Source organism: Desmodus rotundus, chromosome 11 (assembly GCF_022682495.2).
Source record: "Desmodus rotundus isolate HL8 chromosome 11, HLdesRot8A.1, whole genome shotgun sequence".
Taxonomy (NCBI): domain Eukaryota; kingdom Metazoa; phylum Chordata; class Mammalia; order Chiroptera; family Phyllostomidae; genus Desmodus; species Desmodus rotundus.
Window position 1 is genome coordinate 36,511,408 of NC_071397.1, and position 23,482 is coordinate 36,534,889.

The 23,482-nt window shown below is 37.9% G+C and overlaps 1 pseudogene; it reads left to right on the forward strand.

Annotated features, from left to right (window-relative positions):
- Positions 1 to 22,303: 22,303 nt before the first annotated feature.
- Positions 22,304 to 22,563, forward strand: LOC112319225 (NADH dehydrogenase [ubiquinone] 1 alpha subcomplex subunit 3 pseudogene; annotated as a pseudogene).
- The last annotated feature ends 919 nt before the right edge of the window (positions 22,564 to 23,482 follow it).

Sequence of the window (23,482 nt, forward strand, 5' to 3'; positions counted from 1 at the left end):
TCAATATTTAGTTGTATTTCCAGATAGGTCTTGGGTTGATTTAGTCTGACTTTTACTCCCTCCTTTACCTTCTCCTGTTCTTGGCTGTTGGTGGTTCCTTTGTTGGTGGGTTTCTTCTTCCAGGAGGTATCCTGGTGTTCATAACTTCTACCTACTGTTTTTTGTGATAGGTTGTAAGGGGAAGGCAAAATGGTTTAAGAGAGCAGGAGTGTATTATATGATATTTAAAGTACCAGCCCTTAGAGAAGAAACAGGAGATCCTTTGGATATGTATAGTGTTAACTGTGATAATTCACCCTCCTAGCCACTTTTTAGAAAGGGTGGAAAGAAGGTAAGACTCTTGTTTTGGGGGGGCGGGGCGAGGATTGTAAGTTGGATCTAGAGAGCTGTGAGCTTGTGAGAGGTTAGATTATGAGGTAAAGTGAGAGTAAAGAGTAGAAAGTAGGTGTAATGTGTGAGAGAATAGAGTTAACCACACCAGTAATAAAGTTCAGGAAACAGTGAAGTGGGCTGAGATCTAGGAGGGGTTCTGTGTAGTATTTACAAATGTATGGAACAGCTATTATTTACAATAGTAATGGAGCAACAACCATATGACACGATCTATGTGATCTGGATAACTAGAATAGGGAGTATAGGTCCTAGAGTAGTATGCTAATGGAACACAACTGAAGAGAAAGACAGTTAATTAACAATACACTATGAAAGGGAGAAGGAGGGGAAACCATTTCTGACTGGATATTTTTTATGCTCTTGAGGTCCTCACTAAGTTCCTTGAGCATCCTTATAACCAGTGTTATAAACTCTGCATCTGATTGATTGCCTATCTCCATTTTGTTTAGTTCTTTTTCTGGAGTTTTCATCTGTTCGTTTCTTTGGGCCATGTTTCTTTGTCTCCACATTTTGGCAGTCTCCTGTGTTTGTTTCTATGTATTAGGTAAGGCTGCTATGACTCCCTGTCTTGATAGTGTGGCCTAATGTAGTAGGTGTCCTGTAGGGTTCAGAGGCACAGTCTCCCCTGTCACCTAAGCTGTGTTCTTGAGGTGCTCTCTCCATATGGCCTGAGTACACCCTCCTCTTGTAGTTGAGCCTTGGTTGCTGTTGGCAGATCAATGAGTTTAATTTACCCAGGCCATTCAGGTGCAAGAATTGGCTGTGACACTGACCACCACCTCTGCCATCTGTGGAGGATTCGCTATCTGGGGACAGAGTGAAGTTGCTCCAGTGTGGTCTGTAGTCGTCCCCTGCATGCATAATCCCTGCAGTTTCCTGGGTGGTGCAGGCCAAGATCAGCCCCCACCTGTGTTTTTCTTGGGTCCACCCTGTCTGAGCTATAAAGCCATTGGTGACAGCTGCTACTTATGCTGGGCTTGGCAATTCCCAGTCAAAGCCAAGCTGTGAATCTTGGCTCACTGCTGCTAGTGCTGCCCCTGGGGCCAGTTAGTGAGAGGTACAGGGGCTGGGGCCTCACTAAGGTTGGCTAGTGCTTATTTGACAGGATTTAGGAAGTTGTGAAACATAAGCCAAGACCAGACATTCATATGTAAAAGCAGCTTGGGTAGGCTCATTAGTTAGGTGGGATGGAGTCTCTTGGGATCTCTCAGGTGGGGCAAACAGTGTGAGCCAGGTTGATGGAGTCTCAGATCAGCATCTTCCTGCTGGCTCTATGGCTCTGTTGTGGGGAGGGTTCAGAAAAGGAACAATGGCCTTTGCCTGCCTTTCTGTTTGGGAGAAAGTTGTCCCCTAGTTCTCCAGTGACTTGGCACTAGTGCCTTGGTGCCAGACACTTCATTTTCTCCCTGTATTCCACGGGTTCCTTTCCAGCTGCTACTCTGGTGCTGCAGGTCAGAGGGAGTGAGTCTGAGTAAGTCCACATGTGGATTCTTTAACAGAAACTGCTCGGGACTCCACTGACTCAATCCCCAGTGGTTTTTGTAGTCAGGAGTTATGGGGACTTATCTTCCTGGTACTGGAACCCTGGGCTGAGGGGCCTGTTGTGGGGCTTGGACCTCTCACTCCTGAGATATCCCTCCCAAATTTTTTATCCACCACACATGGATTTGGAACCAGCCCATTCAGCAATTCCACCCCTCCTACCAGCCTGGTTGGATGTGGCTTCTTTATATCTTTAGTCCCTAGTTGTTGGACTTCCATTCAACTGGATTTCTGATGGTTCTGAGTGATGGTTCTTCTATATTTTAGTTATAATTTTGATATGGTTGTGTTAGGAGGCAAGTCATGTATACTTATGCCATCATCTTGACTGGAACAGCATATACAGTTTTAAAGTTAAGTTAGCCTGGCCAAGATGGAAGCGTAGGTAGAGACCCTTTGCTTCTTCGCACAACCAAGAGGAGGATAACAACCAATGTGAAATCAATAAACAACCAAAAGCACCAGAAAATCAAACTGCATGGAACTCTGAAAACAAAGGAATTAAAGAAAAAATCAACCAGAACAACCAGACTGATAAGGCAGTAGACTGTGAGGGCTGACTCAGAAAAAAACAAGGGGATTCTGCAGACCTTGGGGGCAGGACTGGCTGCTGAGCTCAGCAGGCTGTGTGGGAGGGGATGACTTAAGGGGACTCAGAGCTGACTGTGGGCTATGGCAGTTGTGGCAGTAGGAGTAGCTCCCAGTCTTACACAAGAGTCCATTGAGAAGTGTGCTAGAGAGGAGCAGGTGAGCTTCATTGTTCCCTCTCTGGCCCCTCCCCCAAAGGTAGCCCCAAAGCAAGGAAAAGAGGGTTGCCCTGCATGGGGAGAATATTGCCAACCTATCTGATGGAGAATTTAAAGCCCTGGTAATCAAAATGCTCACAGATCTAATTGAGCTTGGTCAAAAAATGAAAAAACAAATGAAAGATAACCTAAGTGAAATAAAGCAGAATGTTCAGGGAACCAACAGTGACAGGAAGGAAACCAGGACTCAAAGCAACAATTTGGAACAAAAGGAAAAAATAAACATCCATCCAGAACAAAATGAAGAAACAAGAATTTGAAAAAGTGAAGAGACTTACAAACCTCTGGGACAACCTGAAACATTCCTATACCCGAATTATAGGGGTGCCAGAAGGAGAAGAGGAAGACCAAGAAATTGAAAACTTATTTGAACAAATAGTGAAGGTGAACTTTCTCAATCTGACAAAGGAAATAGACTTCCAGGAAGTCCAGGAATCCCAGAGAGTCCCAAAGAAGTTGGACCAAAGAGGAACACACCAAAACACATCATCATTAAGTTACCCAAGATTAAAGATAAGGAGAGAATCTTAAAAGCAGCAAGAGAAAAGGAGACAGTTACCTACGAAGGAGTTCCCATTAGACTATCAGTTGATTTCTCCAAAGAAACCTTGCAGGCAAGAAGGGGCTGGAAAGAAGTATTCCAAGTCATGAAAGGCAAGGACCTACATCCAACATTACTCTATCCAGCAAAGCTGTCATTTAGAATGGAAGGGCAGATAAAGTGCTTCCCAGATAAGGTCAAGTTAAAGGAGTTCATCATCACAAAGCCATTATTATAGGAAATGTTAAAGGGACTTATTTAAGAAAAAGAACATCAAAACTATGAACAGTAAAATGACAATGAACTCACAACTATCAACAAATGAACCTAAAAGAAAAGAAAAACAACAAAAGCAAAAACTAAACAAACAACCAGAACAGGAACAGAATCAGAGAAATGGATATCACACAGAGGGATTTCAATGGGGCGGGGGAAGGGAGGAATGGGGGGAAAAGGTACAGCGAAGAAGAAGCATGATTAGTAAGCATAAGGTAGACAGGGAGAGATAAAAAATGGTATGGGAAACAGAGGACTCAAAGAACTTATATGTACAACCCATGGACATGAACTAAGGGGAGCGGGGAATGCTAGAGGGTTAGGGGAGCAGGGCAGAGGGGGGATAGAGGGGGAAAAATTGGGAATACTGTAATAGCAAAATCAATAAAAATATTAATAAAAAATAAAGTTAAGTTAAATGTTGATAGCCTTTTAATTTATATTTTAACTTGAAAATTCGACTTAGTCCTTCTTCATCCAGTATTAAATAAAATGAGTAATCTCTATACATATTCTTTGTATGTATAAATCTCACTTATACTGTATATGTGTGGTATTAACATTTCATGGGTAGGGCAATAGGAAAAATCTCTAAATAGGCTTCTTAGGTCATATTAATGAAGAAAGGGTTAATAAAAATGGCTTTAATGGATTAGGTTTTTTAAAAAGATATTTTATTGATTATGCCATTATAATTAACCCATTTTTTTCTCCTGTTTATTCCCTTCTACCCTGTACCCTCCCTCCCTCTAGCATTCCTCCCCCTTAGGTCATGTCTATGGGTTGTACAAATAAGTTCTTTGGTTCCTATACTATTCTTAACCTCCCTCTGTCCATTTTGTGCCTACCAATTATGTTTCTTATTCCCTGTACCTTTTCCCCCATTATCCCCTCCCCCAACTGAAAACCCTCCACATGGTCTCCATTTCTGTGATTCTGTTCCTGTTGTAGTTGTTTGCTTAGTTTTTGTTTTTGTATTTTTAGGTTTAGTTGTTGATAGTTGTGAGTTTGTTGTCATTTTACTGTTCATCATATTCTTGGATGCAGGTCCTTGCCTTTCATGACTTTGAATACTTCTTTCCAGCCCCTTCATGCCTGCAAGGTTTCTTTTGAGATATCAGCTGATAGTCTTATGGGAACTCCTTTGTGGTAACTGTCTCCTTTTCTCTTGCTGCTTTTAAGATACTTTCCTTATCTTTAATCTTGGGTAATTTAATTATGATGTGCCTTGGTGTGTTCCTCCTTGGGTTCAATTTCTTTGGGACTCTGAGATTCCTGGACTTCCTGGAAGTCTATTTCCTTTGCCAGATTGAGGAAGTTCACTTTCATTATTTGTTCAAATAAGTTTTCAATTTCTTGGTCTTATTCTTCTCCTTCTGGCACCCCTATGATTCACATGTTGGAATATTTAAAATTGTCCCAGAGGTTCCTCAGCCTATTCTGTCTCTCTCTTTTTTAAAAAAATTTTTGTTTCTTCATTTTGTTCTAGATGGATGTTTATTTTTTCCCTTTGTTCCAAATCATTAATTTGAGTCCCAGTTTCCTTCCCTTCACTTTGGTTCCCAGTGTATTTTCCTTTATTTCACTTTGTATAGCCTTCATTTCTTCCTTCATTTTGCAACCACACTAAGTAATTTTTGTGAGCATCCTGATTACCAGTGCTTTGAACTCTGAATTTGGTAGGTTGTCTATCTCCTTGTTGCAAGGTCTTTTTCTCAAGTTTTGATCTGTTCTTTCATTTGGGCCATATTTCTTGGTCTTGGTGCACCTGTTATGTTGTAAGGGACAGAGTCTCAGCTTTTCACCAGGGCAGGGTAAGCCACTTCACTGTGTTTTGGCACTGTATGTGAAGGAGGGGTCAGAGAGGGAACAGTACCACTTGCTAGCTTGCTCAACTCTTTTCCTACTTTCTGTCACTTCCCTCTCTTACCACAAATATATTGTGCCCTTTCAGGTGTTGATTCCCAGGTGGGTGGGCTTGTATACATTCTAGGACCCCATGGGTCTCTACAGTGGATTCTCCTGTGAGACTGGGAGTTTCTACTGCCACTGCAGCTCCCACAGGTTTTTACAGTCAGAGGTTTTGAGGCTGCATTTCCCTGTGCTACAACCCTGGGTTGCACAGTTTGTCTCACTGCCAAGTTACTCCTCCTGGCTTATCCACACCAAATGTAGGATATCCTAGTCCACCAGCCACAGCTTTGCCCACCTTGGTCCTCTAGCCACTGCCTTCCTGCGTGTCTTCTTTGCCCCTCCTACCAGTCTGGATGCATGTTTCTTCTCTGACTCTTTGGTTGCTGCACGTCCATGAAGTTTGATTTTCTGGCATTTCTGATTGTTTTTTGTTTTTCAATTGGTTGTCAGCCTTCTTTTTGTTGTGCAAGGGAGCAAAGCATGTCTACCTATCCTCCACCTGGCTGGAACTGTCTGGATTTGGTTCATAGTAGAAATACAGAAAAATTGGGGAAGGCAAATCACCAAGAGTTGATGAGGAATGAGATTTGGAGAATTATAAAGGGGAAAGTATTAAAGAGTACTCCTCAGTCTAGTTTACTCAACAGCATAGATCATTCAGTGAGCCACTGATGTTGGGTGGCAGTGGAAGAGTACAGGAGTTTGCTTGTCACTTGCTTATTTATTTTGTGGGATCTATTAGTATGTGTGTGTGTTGGGGGGTAATGTGTGTTTGTGGGCACATATTTAATGAAAAGCTCTTGGACATGCTGACTTTTAGGTACTTGTGGTAGGCATAATAATGGTCCCTTAAATATGTCCACATCCTAATCTCTGGAACCTGTTAATAAATTATGTTATCTGACAAAGAGGAATTAAAGTTGCAGATGTAATTAAGATTATTAATTGTTGGACCTTAAGATATTAATAGTAATCTCCAGGGAAACCACTAAGAAAATAACACAGAAATATATGGTAAAATACTGTTACTAGTACAAGGCAATCAAAATGGCACCCTAGGGAACACAAAAGATGTCAGTAATGGAGGAATTGAGAAACACAAAAGACATAAGACATATAGAAAACAAATAGCAAAACAGAAGATGTAAATATTATCAGTAATTTTATTAAATGTAAATGTATTAAATTCTCCAGTTAAAAAACAAAGATTAGCAGATGGATTTTTAAAAAACATGATCCATCTAGTTTCTGTCTACAAGAAACTCAGACACAAAGACACAAATAGGTTGAAAGTGAAAGGATGGAAAAAGATACCTGCAAATAGTAACCAAATGAGAGCTATAGTGGCTATACTAATATTAGACAAAATAGACTTAAAGTCAAAAATTATTCCTAGAAACAAGGATGGACACCTTGTAATGATAAAGGTTCAATCTACTAGGAAAATACAATGAATATGCAGACAGTCCCTGACTTACAATGATTTGACTTAAGATTTTTTGACTTTATAATGTGCAAAAGTGATATGAATTCAATAGAAATTGTACTTCAAATTTAATTTTTTTCCCAGCTGGTAATATTTGTTGTGATGATCTCTTGTGATACTCGATGGTAGCTCTGAGTCACAGCTCTCAGTGGGCCATGTAATCATGAGGTTAAGCAAGAGATACTCTACAGTAAGCTCTATTGCCAGAATTTCTGGATATTGTGTTTTGTGTTTTCATGTTTCCTTATGTCTACAAAATACCCATATGTCTCCTGCTTCTGGTGGGACGAAGATAAAGGCAATTACTCTTGAGTTGAAGCTCAAGATAATTGCCTAGCATGAATATGGCAAGCTATAATTACATAAGTTATATAAAATATTCAATACTTTATTATAAAATAGGCTTTATGTTAGATGATTTTTCAACTGTAGACCAATGTAAGTGCTTTCAGCACATTTAAGTTATGTTAGACTAAGCTGTGTTTGGTAGGTTAGGCACATTAAATGCATTTTTGACATACGATATTTCAACTTATATTGGGTTAACTAGGACAATACCACATTATAGGTCAAGGAGCATTTGTAAACATATATGGACCTAACAGAGACTCAATGTATATAAAGCAAACACTGACAAAATTAAACAGAGAACCACATAATTCAACAATAATAGTGGAAGACCTCAATTTCTCACATGTCATAATGAATAGGTAAATAGAAGATTAGCAAGGAAATAAATTCAAACAATTAGACCCAACAAACATCTATAGAATACTCCACCCAACAATAGCAGAATACATATTCTTCTCAAGTGCTCATGGAATATTCACCAGGATAAACCATGTGTGAAGCCATTAGACAAATCTCAATAAATTTAAAAGGACTGAAATTATACAGAATAGTTCCTTTCAACCACAGTGAAAGGAAATTATAAATCAAAAACAGATGGAAATTTTGAAAATTCACACATATGTGGAAATTAAAAAGCACACATCTAAAGAACCAATGATTTAAAAAAGAAACAACAAGGGAAATTAGAGAATACTTTGAGATTAATGGAAGTTAAAATACAACATGCCAAAATTTATGGGATACAGAAAAAATGATCAGAGGGAAATTTATAGCTGTAAGCACCTACATTTTAAAACGAAGAAATATATCAAATCAATAACATAAACTTCTACCTAAAGATATAAGAAAAAAACAAACTAAACCTATAGCAACCAGAAGACTGAAAGTAATAAACAGCTGAAATGAACAAAATAGAGAATAGGAAAATGTAGAAAATTAATCCAACAGTTGGATTTTTTTGTAGAGATCAACAAAATTGACAGACATTTAACTATACTGACCATGATAAAAAGAGAGAATATTCAAATTACAAAAATCAAGAATGAAAGAGGGGATGCAGATTACCAACACTGACTCATGAAGAAGTATAAAATATGTACTGGTCTAAAACAAGGAGTTTTAATTAATAATAAAAACTTTCCATAAAAAAAAAAGCCCAGGAGCATATGGCTTTGTTAATGAATTTTAGCAAATTCATAAAGGATAACACCAATCCTTCACAAACTCTTTCAAAAAGTAGAAGAGAAAGGAACACTTCCTAACTCATTTTATGAGGCCATTATTAACCTGATATCAAAGCCAGGTAAGGGCATTGTAAACAGAGAAAACTACGGATCAATATCCTATATGAATCTTCAACAAAATACTAGTAAACCAAATACAACAATATATAAAAAGCATTATACACTGTGACCAAGTAGAAATTTATTCCAGAAATTCAGTGTTGTTTCAACATACAAAAATGAATCAATGACGTTATATTATAGAATAAAGGGAAAAAAAGAAATGATCATTTTAACAAGCAGAAAAACATTTGACCAAATCTAATAACAAACGTTTCATGAAAAAATACTCAGCAAACTAGGGACATAAGGGGATTTCCTCAAACTAATACAGGGCATCTGTAAAAAACCCACAAATTATATTATATTTAATGCCAAAGGACTGAAAGTCCTCCTCCCAAGATCAGGAACCAGCAAAGGATTTCTGATCTTACCACTTCTATTCAATGGGTAAGGGGAGATAACAGACATCCAGAATGGAAAGAAAGAACTAAAACTATCTCTGTTTGCAGACAACATAATCTTATATAGAGAAAACTTGAAAGAATCCACAAAAAATCTAGTATAGCTAATTTCAGCAAATTTGCAGTATACAAGGTCAATATACAAAGGTTAGTATTGCATTTTATACATTAAAACAGCAACCTGAAAATTAAATTAAAAACAATTTTTATAATAGCATAAATAAGACTAAAATGCATGTACTTAGGGATAAATTTAACCAAAGAGGCAAAAAACTTGTACACTGAAGACTGTAAGGCTTTGCTGAAAGAAATGAAAGAATGCCTAAAAAAATTGTAAGACATTCTGTGTTCTTGGATTGGAAGACTTAATATTATTAAGAAGGCAATACCACCCAAATTAGTCTACAGATACTATGTAATCCCTATCAAAATTCCAATTGCCTTTTTTACAGAAATGAACAAACTGAACCTAAAATTCATGCAGAATTTCAAGGAATACAAAAGAATCAAGACAATCTTGAAAAAGAGCAAAGTTAGAGGACTTGTTGCCTGATTTCAAACTCTACTTTAAAGAAGCAGTATTCAAAACAGCGTGGCACTGACATAAACATAATCATATGTACCAGTGGCATAGAGTTGAGAGTTCAGAAACTAACTTATATATCTATGGTCAATTGACTTTTGACAAGGGTGCCAAGACCATTCAATGAGAGAGAAATAGTCTTCTCAAAAAAATAGTGATGGGACAACTTGATATCCATGGGCAAAAGAATGAATTTGAACCCCTTTCTCCCACAATGTAAAAAATTAACTCAAAATGGATAAAAGATCTTAATGTAAGAGTGTATGTAGACTATAAGACTTTTAGAAGAAAACAGGCATAAATCTTTGTGACCTTTGACTAGGCAATGGCTCTTTAGATAGGACACCAAAAGTATAAGCAAGCACAGAAAAAAATAGGTATTTTGGACTTCATCAAAATTAAAAACTTTTGTGCATCTAAAGCACACTATCCAAAAAGTAAAAAGACTACTCACAGGATGGAGGAAAATATTTTCACAGCATAAATCTGAGAAGGATTTAGTATCCAGAATATAAAAATAAGTATAAAAATTCAACAATAAAAATATGAGAAACTTAAATTAAGAAAAGCAGAGGATTTGAGTAGACATTTCTGCAAAGAAGTTATATGTATAGTCAATAACATATGAAAAGATACCCAAAATCATTAGTCCTTAGAAAAATGCAAATGAAAAACCACAGTAAGGTACCACATCACAGTCACTAAGATGGCTATAGAAATTTTTTAAAAAAGAAGAAAATACAAAAACAGAAATAAGTGTTAGTGAGGATTTCAGGAAGTTGGAATCCTTATATACTACTAGTGGGAATGTAAAATGGCTTAACCACTTTGGAAAATGGATGGACTCTTCCTTCAAAGGTTAAATATAGTTTTGTTACAATATGATTCTACCAGATTCTCCCCCTTCCCAAATGAAAACACATGTTTATACAAACAGTTGTACATGAATGCTCCTAATAGCATTATTCATAATAGCTAAATGGTGGAAACAACCCAAATATTTGTCAACTGATGAATGGATAGACAATATGTGATTATATCCGTACATTGGAATATTTTCAGCCATAAAAAAAATGAAGTACTGATTCTAGACTTCTGGTCAAGATGGAGGCATAGGTATACACAGTTTGCCTCCTCGCAAACCACATCAAAATTACAACTAAAATATAAAATAACCATCACTCAGAACCATGAGAAATTGAGTTGAATGGAAATCCAACAACTACGGAATTAAAAAAAAACACATCCATCTGGACTGGTAGGAGGGGCAGAGATGCAGAACAGCCTGGTCCCAAACCCACATGTGGTGGATAAAAATTTGGGAGGGATATCTCAGGACTGAGAGGTCCCAGCCCAACACCAGGCTCCCAAGAACAGGAAGATAAGTCTCTATAACTGCTGGCTGTAAAAACCAGTGGAGACTGAGTCAGTGGAGAAACTGCTGGATCCCCCCACACCCACTCCAAGCAGTTTCTCATAAAGGATACACCCACAGACTTACTCAGACTAACCCCCTCTGAGCTCCAGCACCTGGGTACCAGCTTAAAATGCACCAATGGCATACAGGGAGTAAATGAAGTGTCCAGCATTAGGGCTAATGCTGGAGGACAACTTTCTCCCAGACAGAAAGGTCATTGTTTCTTTTCTGAATCCTCCCCCTACAGAGCCATAGAGCCGGCAGGCAGGTACCATATCTAAGACCCCATCAACCTGCTCACACTGTTTGCCCCACTCTGATGATTCCCAGGGTTCATCCTCACTCAATTTATGGGCCCACACAAGCTGTTAAGAGTGGCTTTTCCATATGAATAGCTTGTCTTGGCTCATGTTTCCTAAATCCTCTCAAACGAGCAACAGCTGGCTTCAGCAAGCCCTCAGCCCATCTACCTCTCTCTTGCTAGATAGCCCCAGGCCAAGCACTAGCATCAGCCAGCCCAGGTTTACAGCTGGCTTCACCTGGGAACCTCAAAGCCCAGCACAAGTACAGCCATCTGCTGATTGCTTTGTAGCTCATGCTGGGTAGCCACAGGCAGAACAAAGTTGGTGGCTGACATTGGCCTGCACTACCGAGAAAAACCCAGAGCCTGCACACCCAGTGGACAGCTATGACCAAGTGGGAGCACCCCCACCCTGCTCCTGTACAGCAGATCCTCCACGGAGGGTGGGGGTTGGTGGTCAGTGGTCACAGCCAGTTCTTGCACCTGAATGGCCTGGGTAAATCCATCCCATTGATCTGCCAACAGCAATCAAGGCTCAACTACAAGAGGAGGGTGTACTCAGGCCACATGGAGGGAGCACCTCAGGAACACAGCTTGGGTGATATGGGAGGCTGTGCCACTGGACCCTACAGGACACCTACTACATTAAGCCACACTATCAAGACAGGGAGTCATAGCAGCCTTACCTAATACATAGAAACAAACACAGGAGACTGCCAAAATGTGGAGACAAAGAAACATGGCCCAAAGAAAAGAACAGATGAAAATTCCAGAAAAAGAACTAAACAAAATGGAGATAGGCGATTAATCAGATGCAGAGTTCATAACACTGGTTATAAGGATGCTCAAGGAACTTAGTGAGGACCTCAAGAGCATAAAAAAGATCCAGTCAGAAATGAAGGATACACTAATTGAGATAAAGAACACTTTATAGGGAAACAACAGTAGAGTGGATGAAGTCAAGAATCAAATCAATGATTTGGAACATAAGGAAGCAAATAATAACCAATCAGAACAAGAAGAAGAAAAAAGAATCCCCCAAAATGAGGATAGTGTAGGCAGCCTCTGGGACAACTTCCGGCATTCCAACATTCACATAATATGGGGTGCCAGAGGGAGAAGCAAAAGAGGAAGAAATTGGAAATCTATTTGAAAAAATAATGAAAGAAAACTGCCTTAAGTTGGTGATGGAAATAGACATGCGAGTCCAGGGAGCCTTGTTTGAGACAGAGAGTCTCAAACAAGATGGATGCAAAGAGGCCCACTCTAAGACACATCATAATTAAAAGTCCAAAGTTTAAAGATAAAGAGAGAATCTTAAAAGGAGCCAAAGAAAAGAAGCTAGTTATCTACAGGGGAGCCCTCATAAGACTGTTAGCTGTTTTCCCACAAGAAACTTTGCAGGCTAGAAGGCACTGGCGAGAAATATTCAAGTCATGAAAAGCAGGGACCTCCAGCCAAGATTGCTCTACCCAGCAAAGATATCATTTAGAATCAAAGGCAGATAAAGAGCTTTTCAGACAAGGAAAAAAACTAAAGGAGTTCATCATCAGCAAGCCAATATTATATGAAATGTTAAAGGGGCTTATTTATGAAAAAGAAGATCAAAACCATAAACAATAAAATGGCAGTAAGTACATATCTATCAACAATTGAATCTAAAAAACAAACTAAACAAGCAAAAACAGAGACAGAACCATTTTTTTGGAGAGCATTTTGATGGTTGTGGGTTGGGAGGGATATGAGGGAATGGGTGAAGAGTTGAGGGTATTAAGAAGTACAAATAGATGTTTATAGAATAGTCATGGGACTGTAAAGTACAGTATAGGAAATGGAGTAGCCAAAGAACTTACATGCATGACCCATTGACATAAATAAAGTTGTAAGGATTACATGAGGTAGTGCGGGTTGCTGGTGGAGGGAGGCAAAGTGGGAAAAATTGAGACAACTGTAATATCAATAAAGTATAATTTAAGAAGATGAAGTACAGACACATGCTACCACATAAATGAACCTTGAAATACTGACACATACTATCACATGGATGAACTAAGTGAAAGTACTGGACACAAAAGGCCACATATTGTATGTTTCCATTTATAGCAGATGTCCATAATAACCGAGTCCATAGAGGCACAAAGTAGATTAGTGGTTTCTATGAGCTTGGGGAGGTAGGAATGAGGTATAGGATGCTACACCTGCTAAGGGGTGTAGGATGTCTTTTTAGGGTAATGAAACAAGTCTGGAATTACTACTGATGCTTGTACAACCTGTAAATATACTAATGACTACTGAATTCTATACTTTAAAATAGTGAATTTTATGCTATGTGAATTACATCTTTAAAAAAGTGAGGGTGGGGTTAGTACAGAAGAGAATCAGAGAAAGAAATGCAATGTGGCTGGCTTTGACGTGGGGAAGGGACCATGACCCAAGAGATGCAGGTAGACTCTAGAAGCTGGAAAACAGATTGTCCTCTTGAGCCAGAAAGGAAATCAGCTCTATCCATATCTTGATTTTAGCCCACTGAGACCCATGTCAAACATCTGGCCTTCAGAACTATAAATTCAAGTTGTTTTTAGACCACTAAGTTTGTGGTACTTTGTTACAGCAACAATAGAAAACTAACACAGTACCTCTGAGACATCCAAGTGGAAATATCCAGTATATAGTTCAGAAAAAAAAATTTAGGCTAAATATAAAATAGCAATTTCTAGATCCTATTGTAACTAATTTATATATGTGTGTAAGAGAATTAGTGCATTTGATACCTATAGGACTCTGAGGGAGTGAACGAGAGTTGAGGAAGTGGAGACTGCATGCATAGACAGCTCTTCTGCCAAATATGCCTGCAAAGAGGCTTGAAATATAGCATGGTCTCTGTGGGTGACTGGGAGTTGAGGGAAGTAGTTTTTAAATGAAAATCTTGAAGATGTTTATGAACTGTTGGGAAATTATAATGGAGGAAGAGAAAAAGTAAGAAAGAATAGGTATCCCTATTTACAAATTCTGAAAAGGAAGGGACAGGAGAAATCCACGACATCATGGAGGGTTTAGCCTCACACTTGAATGGTATTAGAATAGAGTGAAAGGGATAGGGGCGGATTGACATATTGGAGGTCAGGAGGATGAAGAAGGTTCTGAGGGCTTCTATGTTTATTTTCTCTCCTGTAAGCTAAGGTCACCATATGAGAGCAGGGGGTTGAGGGGAGGTGATAGGAGTACAGGTGAAGTTGGTGGTGTGACAGAGGTAGCCACAGCATTAAATCAGAAGTTAGGGGAGAGTGAAAAGATTTAAATAGTAATTTTGGGGAATGGGAAAATAAATTGACAGGAGGATATATGTAGTGTTTTGTCAGTTTCAAGGGCCCATTTAAGGATTTATGTGCTTTACTATTATTGCCTGAAGTTTTTTTACAAATTACTACAAGTGTCTCAGACTTCTCCTCACCTCCAACTACATTGTACAATTCTTCTGTTTTCCTCTTGATGTCAAAGACAGTATTCAGAAAGCATTTAAGAAATTTTTTTTGGATTGATTAACTAGAGTATTCAATAAATCAGAATACCTTCTCAACATTTCCAGATAAACTTAGCTTACTATAACATTTTTGTAAAAGGCAAATAATCTAGATGTCTCTTCTTGATTTTAGTAGAAGTCTTCCATTAAAAGAAAGATCAGTTAAAGAATATTTGTTTTGAAGTTTAAAAAGAAAAGCAAAAACAAAAGCTAGGAAACAACTTCAACTCTCTAATTTTATTTTGAGGTTAATAAACTTTCTCATTTTTTAAAGTTTATAGATCAATTAATTACTAATGGAATAAACATTCAAACTGGAGTGCTGAGTAGTGCGAAAGTGAGATGTTTTTTGAGGAAGCAGCCGGTGAAACAAAACAGGAGGACTGCCTCTGAGCAGAGATAAGGAGATTCCTGCCAAACTTCTTTCATGCTTATTGTAGTCCATAAATAAATGTGTGGTTGCAATTGAGCTTCTTTGAGGTCCTGTTATATTCCAGAGGTGGATAAAAAAATGTGACCATTTAGCTGCAGATGGAAATCTGAGACTGTGAAGCACAGCAATCAGGAGGGAGTCCTAAGGAAATCACCCAGCAACAATCAGAACCTTGAAAATAAAGCAACCTAGTAACCAAAACACAACCCAGACGTACTAAAGAGCCAAGGAAAGAAGGAAACTCTCCAGGCAGAGTGTAGGTGCTCTGGGTCAAGTTCAGCAGTGCACAAAACTTGTACTTTCTCACATAGTTAGTGGATGCTATGTGCCAGTACTTGGCCAGGAGCTAGGAATTCTAAGTTGAATAAGAAATAGTCCCTGTCTTCAATGAAATAATGATAATACAGTTTTTTAAACCTCTAGTGTGATAAATGCTAGGATAAGTCATCTGCAAAGTGCTATGGGAACACAGAGGTTTGGGGAGTTTGGAGTTGCATTTAATTGGAGATGTCTTTGGGGCACTCAAGTGCAACTGCTCATTTGGCAGTTGGACTTAAAGGCCCAAGGCTACAGCAGACAACCTAAATGATAATACAGGTAGAGGAATGTGTATAGGTAGTAGTAAAAATCGTGAGTTTGAAGAAAGTCACGGAGAAAATCATGACAATGAGTACAGAACCCTGGGGAACTTTAACACTTAAAAGGGGAACCAGAGAAAAGGAAGATGAATGGAGGAGGTAGATGTAAACCAGGAAACAAATGACAGAAATGGAAGGAAGAGAGAGCACTAAGGAGTATCCAATGCTGCACAGCCACTCCATTCAAAGTGTGCGTTGAATCTGGAACCAAAGAGGTCATTGGTGACATTTATCAGACCAGCAATGCCAGGAGGAAGCTAAGTTACTTTGGCTTTGAAATCAGGCTAGTTGAGGAAGACAGGATTGCAAAGGTGAATATTTTTGTGGAGTCATAAAGAAAAATGTAGCAACCTTTGCATTTTGAGGGGCACAAACTTGCTGGCTGCTATTCCAGTAATCATTCTAAGCTCTATTTCAAGACCTTGAGAACTTTTCCCTCAGTTGACAAGATTTGTGATCAGACACTGAGAAGCCAGGAGACAGTGTGAAGTGAATAGGTACTTTGCAGCAGTTTTCAGATGGAAGGTCCTTGATAGATGTGATTTCACTAAATTCCCACAAAAACCTTTTAATAAAGTTATTATTTTTTAAGATTCAAAGTAAGGGTAAAAGTGGGATGTAAGTTAAGTAGCATTGCTTACTAACATAATTGTTATCATTTTGAGTTTATAGCCTCAGGAAAAGTTTTCATTTTTCTTGCTTATGGATCTTCCAGGTTTTGAAAAGTCTGAAAATACTGATTTAGGGTCTGTCCTACCTTCTCTTTTAAAGTGGCATCACAGGGTCATTGCCCAAGTCAGAGTGACCTGCTGTTGGGGCTCAGCTCTCGTCACTTAGCTGCCACTCCCAGGGGAATCCTCAAACTACTGTTTTTGTTTTCTCTTTTTTTTCTTTTGGTCATAAACTAAAAAGATCATATTGCATTTAACTGTTCTGTCCAATCCTATGATGATTTTCTTCAAACTGGAAAAATGTACTATGAGCAATTAGTTTAAATGTATACCAGCATTTCATGTTCTCATTTTACCAGTATATCATATTGGACATTGTGAAACTGCCACATTTGGAGGTCAGAAAAATGGAATGCCAGCAATTCCATGTGGGCTTTTGGTGATCACGTGAGATTCATGGACAAAGTGATAAGATTATTAACTCTTGCTGCTCTAATATAATGTTTATCCAGTTTATGTATATTGTCCTTCTATTTTTAAATTTGTTATTTGCATATTAGTAAGAGCAGTCTACTATTTTAATGTTGAGGACATAAGCTAGATTTTATAAAACCGGGCTAAAAATAGTGTAGATTAACTGAGGAACCTGTTTAAAGCTGTATATCTTTAGTGAGTACATATCCTAGAAGGCAAGTTTTTGCAGCAGTTTTTGAAATAAAAATCTATCAAGAGCTGGTGTTTGCAGCACTGAGAACAGCTCTAAGCACTTTAAACAAAGCTCTTTGTTGCTGAATAATGTACTTTATACAAATTCAGATCAAGGGCTAAACATTTACCCATTTTCAATTTCTCAGGCAATATGTGAACACAAACCGTACTTTAAATATCAAGCTGTGTCTCTAGTTGACAAAAAATATTAAGAGTAAATCATATAGACTAATTGCCTACTTTTCATTTGGTTAAAGAATTCATTTAAATACATTCTTATTTCCTAGAGGTGAATAAATTCGATCAGAAAGCCTATCCTCTGTTATACTCTAAAATTAAACTATTAGATTTAAACAGTTCACCAACCACTTATAGAATGTAAACACTACCTTCATGTGTTAGTGACGTAGAATAAAAGAATCTCAAACTGGAAGATATCAAACTCAAATCCCATTCTTTTATGTTTTGAAGAGCTTATGAAACAGCTTCCATATAATGATTAATGTAAAGATTTTTTAAATATATGACTTTAACTTCACTCCATTTATCCTAACTATAATCTCTGGCTTCTTTATAAATATACCTAACATACTTCCAACTGACAATCCTTCTGATTTTTTAAATATATTTTATCGATTATGTTATTATAGTTATCCCAATTTTTCCCCTTTTGCCCCCCTCCATCTGGTACCCACATTCCCTCTAGTAATTCCCTCCTTAGTTCATGTCCATGGGTCGTTCATATAAGTTCTCTGGTTTCCCCTTATCCCGCACTATTCTTGACATCCCCCTGTATATTTTGTACCTACAAATTATGCTTCTTAATACTTGGACCTTCCCCCCCCATTCTTCTTCTTCCCTCTTCCAGCTGATAACCCTCTAAATGATCTCCATATCTATGATTCTGTTCCTGTTCTGTTTGTTTGCTTAGTTCGTTTGTTTTAGATTTAGTTGATAGGTATGAATCTGTTGCCATTTTAATGTTCATAGTTTTGATCTTCTTCTTTTTCTTAAATAAGTCCCTTTAACATTTCATGTAATAATTGTTTGGTGATGATGAACTCCTTTAGTTTTACCTTTTCTGGGAAGCTCTTGATCTGCCCTTCCATTCTAAATGACAGCCTTGCTTGGATAGAGTAACCTAGGTTGTAATAGGTCCTTGCTTTTCATCACTTTGAATACTTCTTGCCTTTCCCTTCTTGCCTACAAAGTTTCTTTTGAGAAACCAGCTGACAGTCTTATGCATACTCCTTCATAGGTAACTCTCTGCTTTTCTCTTGCTGCTTTTAAATTTCTTCATCTTTAACCTTTGTCATTTTAATTATGATGTGTCTTGGTGTGGTCCTATTGGGGTCCAACTTGTTTGGGACTCTCTGTGCTTCCTGGACTTGTGTGTCTATTTCCATCACTAAATGAAGGAAGTTTTCTTGTATTATTTTTTCAAGTAAGTTTTCAACCTCTTGCTCTTCCTCTTCTTCTGGCATCCCTATCATTCGGATGTTGGCACATTTGGAGATATCCCAGAGTCTTCTTATACTGTCCTCATTTTTTTGAATTCTTGTTTCTTCTTTCAGTTCTGGTTGAATGCTTATTTCTTCCTTATGTTCCAACTCATTGATTTGAATCCTGGCTTCATCCCCTCCACTGCTGGTTCTTTGTAGATTTTTCTTTATTTCACTTACTGTATTCTTCATTTATTCCCGGGTCTTTTTTATGTTGTTCCTGTACTCCATGAGTTCTTTGAGCATCCTGATCACCAGTGTTTTGAACTCTGCATTTGATAGGTTGGCTATCTCCATTTTGCTTAGTTCATTTTTCAGAGTTTTGTTCTGTTCTTTCATTTGGGCTATATTTCTTTGTCTCCTCAATTTGTCAGCCTCCCTGTGTTTGTTTCTGTGTATTAGGTAGAGCTGCTTTGACTCCCTGTCTTAGTAATGTGGGCTATTATAGAAAAGGCACCTATAAATTGTGTGGGGTGGAGACTTAGGTAATTGCCAGGATGGGGAAACCACTTCACAGCTTTATGGCTCTGTGGAGGGGAGGGTTCAGAGAGGGGACAGTGCCATTGCCTGGCTTCCAGATGTTTGTCCCATGCTCACCCTGTTTCCAGTTACTTCACTTACTTCCTGTACGTGACTGGTGCCCTTCCTGCTCTTATTCTGGTATTAAATTCCATAGGGGCTGGGTCTGCATTCATGCTAAGTCTGTGCAGGCCCTTTAAGTGGAGTCTCTTGAAAATCCAGCAGTTTCTTCTCTTGCCCCAACCCCCGCTGACTTTTACAGCCAGAAGTTATGGGGATTTATCTTTCTAGTGCTGGAAACCTGAGCTGTGTGGTCTGGCCTGGGGTTCAGATTACTTGCTCCCAAGGTGCCCCTCCAGATTTTTATCTACCACATTTGAATATGGGACTGCCTATTCCACTGCTGCAGCCTCTCTGTGCCACACCATGTGTCTGCACCTCTCTACCCCTTCTACCTGTCTGGATGGATGTGGCTTCTTTAAACGCTTGGTTGTCAGATTTTCATACAGCTCGATTTTCTGACAGTTCTGGGTGTTATTTGTTTTGAGGTCTAGTGGTAATTCTTTCTGTGGTCATGTGAGGAGGCAAATCATGTTTGCCTATGCCTCCATCTTGACAGGTCCTTCTGATTTTTTTAAAGAGTACTATGATATTCTTTCTGTATTCAGCTTTTTGTATGATTTTGATCTGTGGTGTTATTTTTTGGAAACAAACCATATCCTTCCAGTCTCATGTTTCCAGTTTCATGCTATGTGATAATGATATTTGTGTGCAAAAAAAAGTCCCAAGTTTGTTTTGTGATGTTTGAAAATAGATGTATAGCTATCACCAAACAATAATATAGAAAATAATTTGCATAATAATTGATTCTTATAATCACTAATATCTTTATTTTGGAAAAATAATGTTGAATTTAGAAGGAAAGAAACGAAAGGACAGAAATAGCAGCCTCAAATTTCAAAATGAAGTATTCAAGAAATTTTTTCTTGTTAAAAAATTCAAAGAAAAAATAAATTGAGTTGGAAAGAGGACTATATAATTGGCTGTGAAAGTGGTCATTTGTTAAAAATAAGACAACCTTCTTTGTCAGAAGAAGGAATGTTTTCATTTGGGCCAATAATTTTTTTAGGGAAATTCACAAGTATTTCAAGGACAAGACTATGAAAGTGTTTGCATCCAGTCTCAATCTAGAAAGTAACTGGGCTAAGTGAGGACTGAAAGTTTCTAAGCTATCAGAGAATGCGATCTTTCTAATGATTCAGAGATGGAGTTTTGTACCAAAATTTAGAATCCTTAGTAAATTACCAATACTGGGGGGAGGATGAAGCCTTGGTGATGGGCACTATTAGTAGCAGCATGGCATGGAGGAAACACAACAGGGTGAAACAGGAGAGATTCCATGTTTGAAGGAGCTCCTAGCCTGGTCCTCCCTGACTACAGAGAAGGGACAGTCCCAAAACTCATCAGGGTCTGCATCATTGCCCCATCCCTTGCCTTCAGTATGAGGAAAAAAAGAGAAAGGGGAGGTGGTATTCGTAAGATGAACTCTGGTCTTTCCATCCTCATCACAATTAGGCCTGGATAGCTAAAGGGACAGTCAGCCCTGAGGTAGAATGTGGGGTTAGCCTAGCATTACATGGGATGTGTCTTTTAACGTTCGTAAATTCTGATTGCAGCTTTGAAAATCATGCCTGACAGCCAGAAGTAATTTGCATAAAACCTGCCTCTCCTGATTATGAATTTCAGTTTTGTGAGGAAGTTAGAGAATCTGATTATCTTCAGACATTTGTAATCTTTTTGAGTCGTATGAAGAATAAGTTTAGGAGTGAATTTGGCATCTGCTAATAACTCACTTCAAAGTTAATGAACTCATGTGACATAGGGTTTTTTCTTTAAAACACTTTAAAAATGTCCTCTGTAAAATACATGTTCTTTGTTTTAAAAAAGACAAAATACAAAAGAAAATCACAAAGAAGAAAATTAAAACCACCTACAATTGTGTCACCTACACATAGCATGCTACATAAATTGAATGTACTCTCTACCCTTTCTTTGTTTTAATAAGCATAGGAAAATAATAAATGAATTGTTTCATAATATTTCTGCTTAAAATATCTCTAATTTTTTCTACATAATGAAATTATTGGGGCATAGAATGGTGGATAAGGATATGTATTGTTCTGGAGTTGGACTGCTTGAATCTTGAGTCCACTATATGGCCTTTCTGTTTCAGTTTTTTCATCTGTAAAATGGAGAAAATAATAGGCTTATGTCATAAGGTAAAATTGTTAGGATTGAGTGACATAATCATGTAAAGCTCTTAAAAGAGTACTTGGAACAATTTTAATGACTGCATAATATACATTTTTGTAAATACATTATAATATATTAAAGCAATTTTATTCATCCTACATCATTTATATTGCTTCCAATTCTGGCTGTTATTGCAATCTTGATTTTTAACATACTGACAAAAATTGCCTCAAAGTCATACCAATAAATAATTACTGAGTCTATGTTTATAAGTACATAGAACTAAGAATTAGTAATATTCTTCCAGATTAGAGAGCCCAGTAATTCCAAATTCTGTATGGGCTAGTATCTAACTCTCTGATGCCAATCCATTGTTTAGCACGTCATTTAGAAACTAAGGATAATGCTTGGCCAGCATAAGAAATTGCAAAACAAGCAATTTATTCAAAGAAAACTATAAGAAAAAAATTATTTTTCTAAAAGATGACACAAAAACCTTTGGAAGTTTCTATAACTGGTCTCAGTTATAAAACCTAATAATAAATGGATGATTATGTAGAGAAATTTATTGACTAGTACATCCAACAAAGGGAGAATATATATTCTTTTCAAGTTGCACACAGAACATTTATCAAGGTAGGTCATATTCTGGACAATAAAAATGTTTCAATAGCCTCTGCTGCCGCCGCCACTGAGACCAAGATGGCCAGGAGACTCGCCGCCTTTTCCTGGAGAATGCCTGGGCCAAGGAGCCGGTGCTGCTTGCGTCCTTCACCATCGGGGGCCTCGCCCCTACACCAGGTATGCTGCCATGATCAACAAGGTCACACCCTACAACTACCCAGTGCCCGTCCGAGATGATGGGAACATGCCCGACGTGGCCAGCCGCCCCCAGGACCCCCAGGGCCTAAGCCTGGAGTGGCTGAAGAAACTGTGAACACCTCCACCGACCAGAAGGACATCCCCTCCCTATAGTCCCCAATAAAAATGTGAAAACCAAAAAAAAAAAGTTTCAATAAATTTAGAAGTATTCAGGTCAAAGTATGTTCTCTGACCACAATGGAATTAAGTTTGAAATCAGAAATAGATGTGTGTAAAATCTACAGATATTGCCTGGCGTCAAAAATCTATAGATTGAAGAAATTAAAACGAGCATGAGAAAGTTTTTGGAACTGATTGAAAACAGCAACACATCAAAATTTGTGAGATTTAAAGTAATATTTAAGGGGAAAATTTATACAACTAAACATTATGTTAAGGAAATAAAGATTTCAAATAAATGCAAAGGATCTGGAATTTCCAAAACAATTTTTAAATAGAACCATGGTAGGAGCTTAATAATACCTGATTATACTCTAAAGTTATAGTAATCAGAAATGGGGTATGACATCAAAATTTGATCCATAAAATAAGAAATTCATAAATTAGACTTCTTCAAAATTAGAAACTTCTGCTCTTCAAAAGACACCATTAAGAAAATAAAATGATAATTCAGCAGCTGGGAGAAAATATTTGTAAATCATATTCCTGACAAAGGACTTGTGACTAGAATATTATGTGGAACTATTAAAACTCAATAGTCAAGAAAACAACAACCTAATTAAAAGAGATAGATGAAAGATTTGAACAGGCATTTCACCAAAGAAGCTAGGTGATGGTTAATAAGCACATGAAATAAACTTACACCTACCACAGATAGATATTTTCTGCCTATATATCCAAGATAAAAGACAGCCATGTACATGAATATTCATAGCAGCTTCATTTGTAATGTCCAAAATATCTACCAACAAGTGATTGGATAAACAAATCATGGTCTGCACATACAACGAACTACTATTCAGCAATAAAAAAGAGTGAATTTTTGATCCACCCATTAAC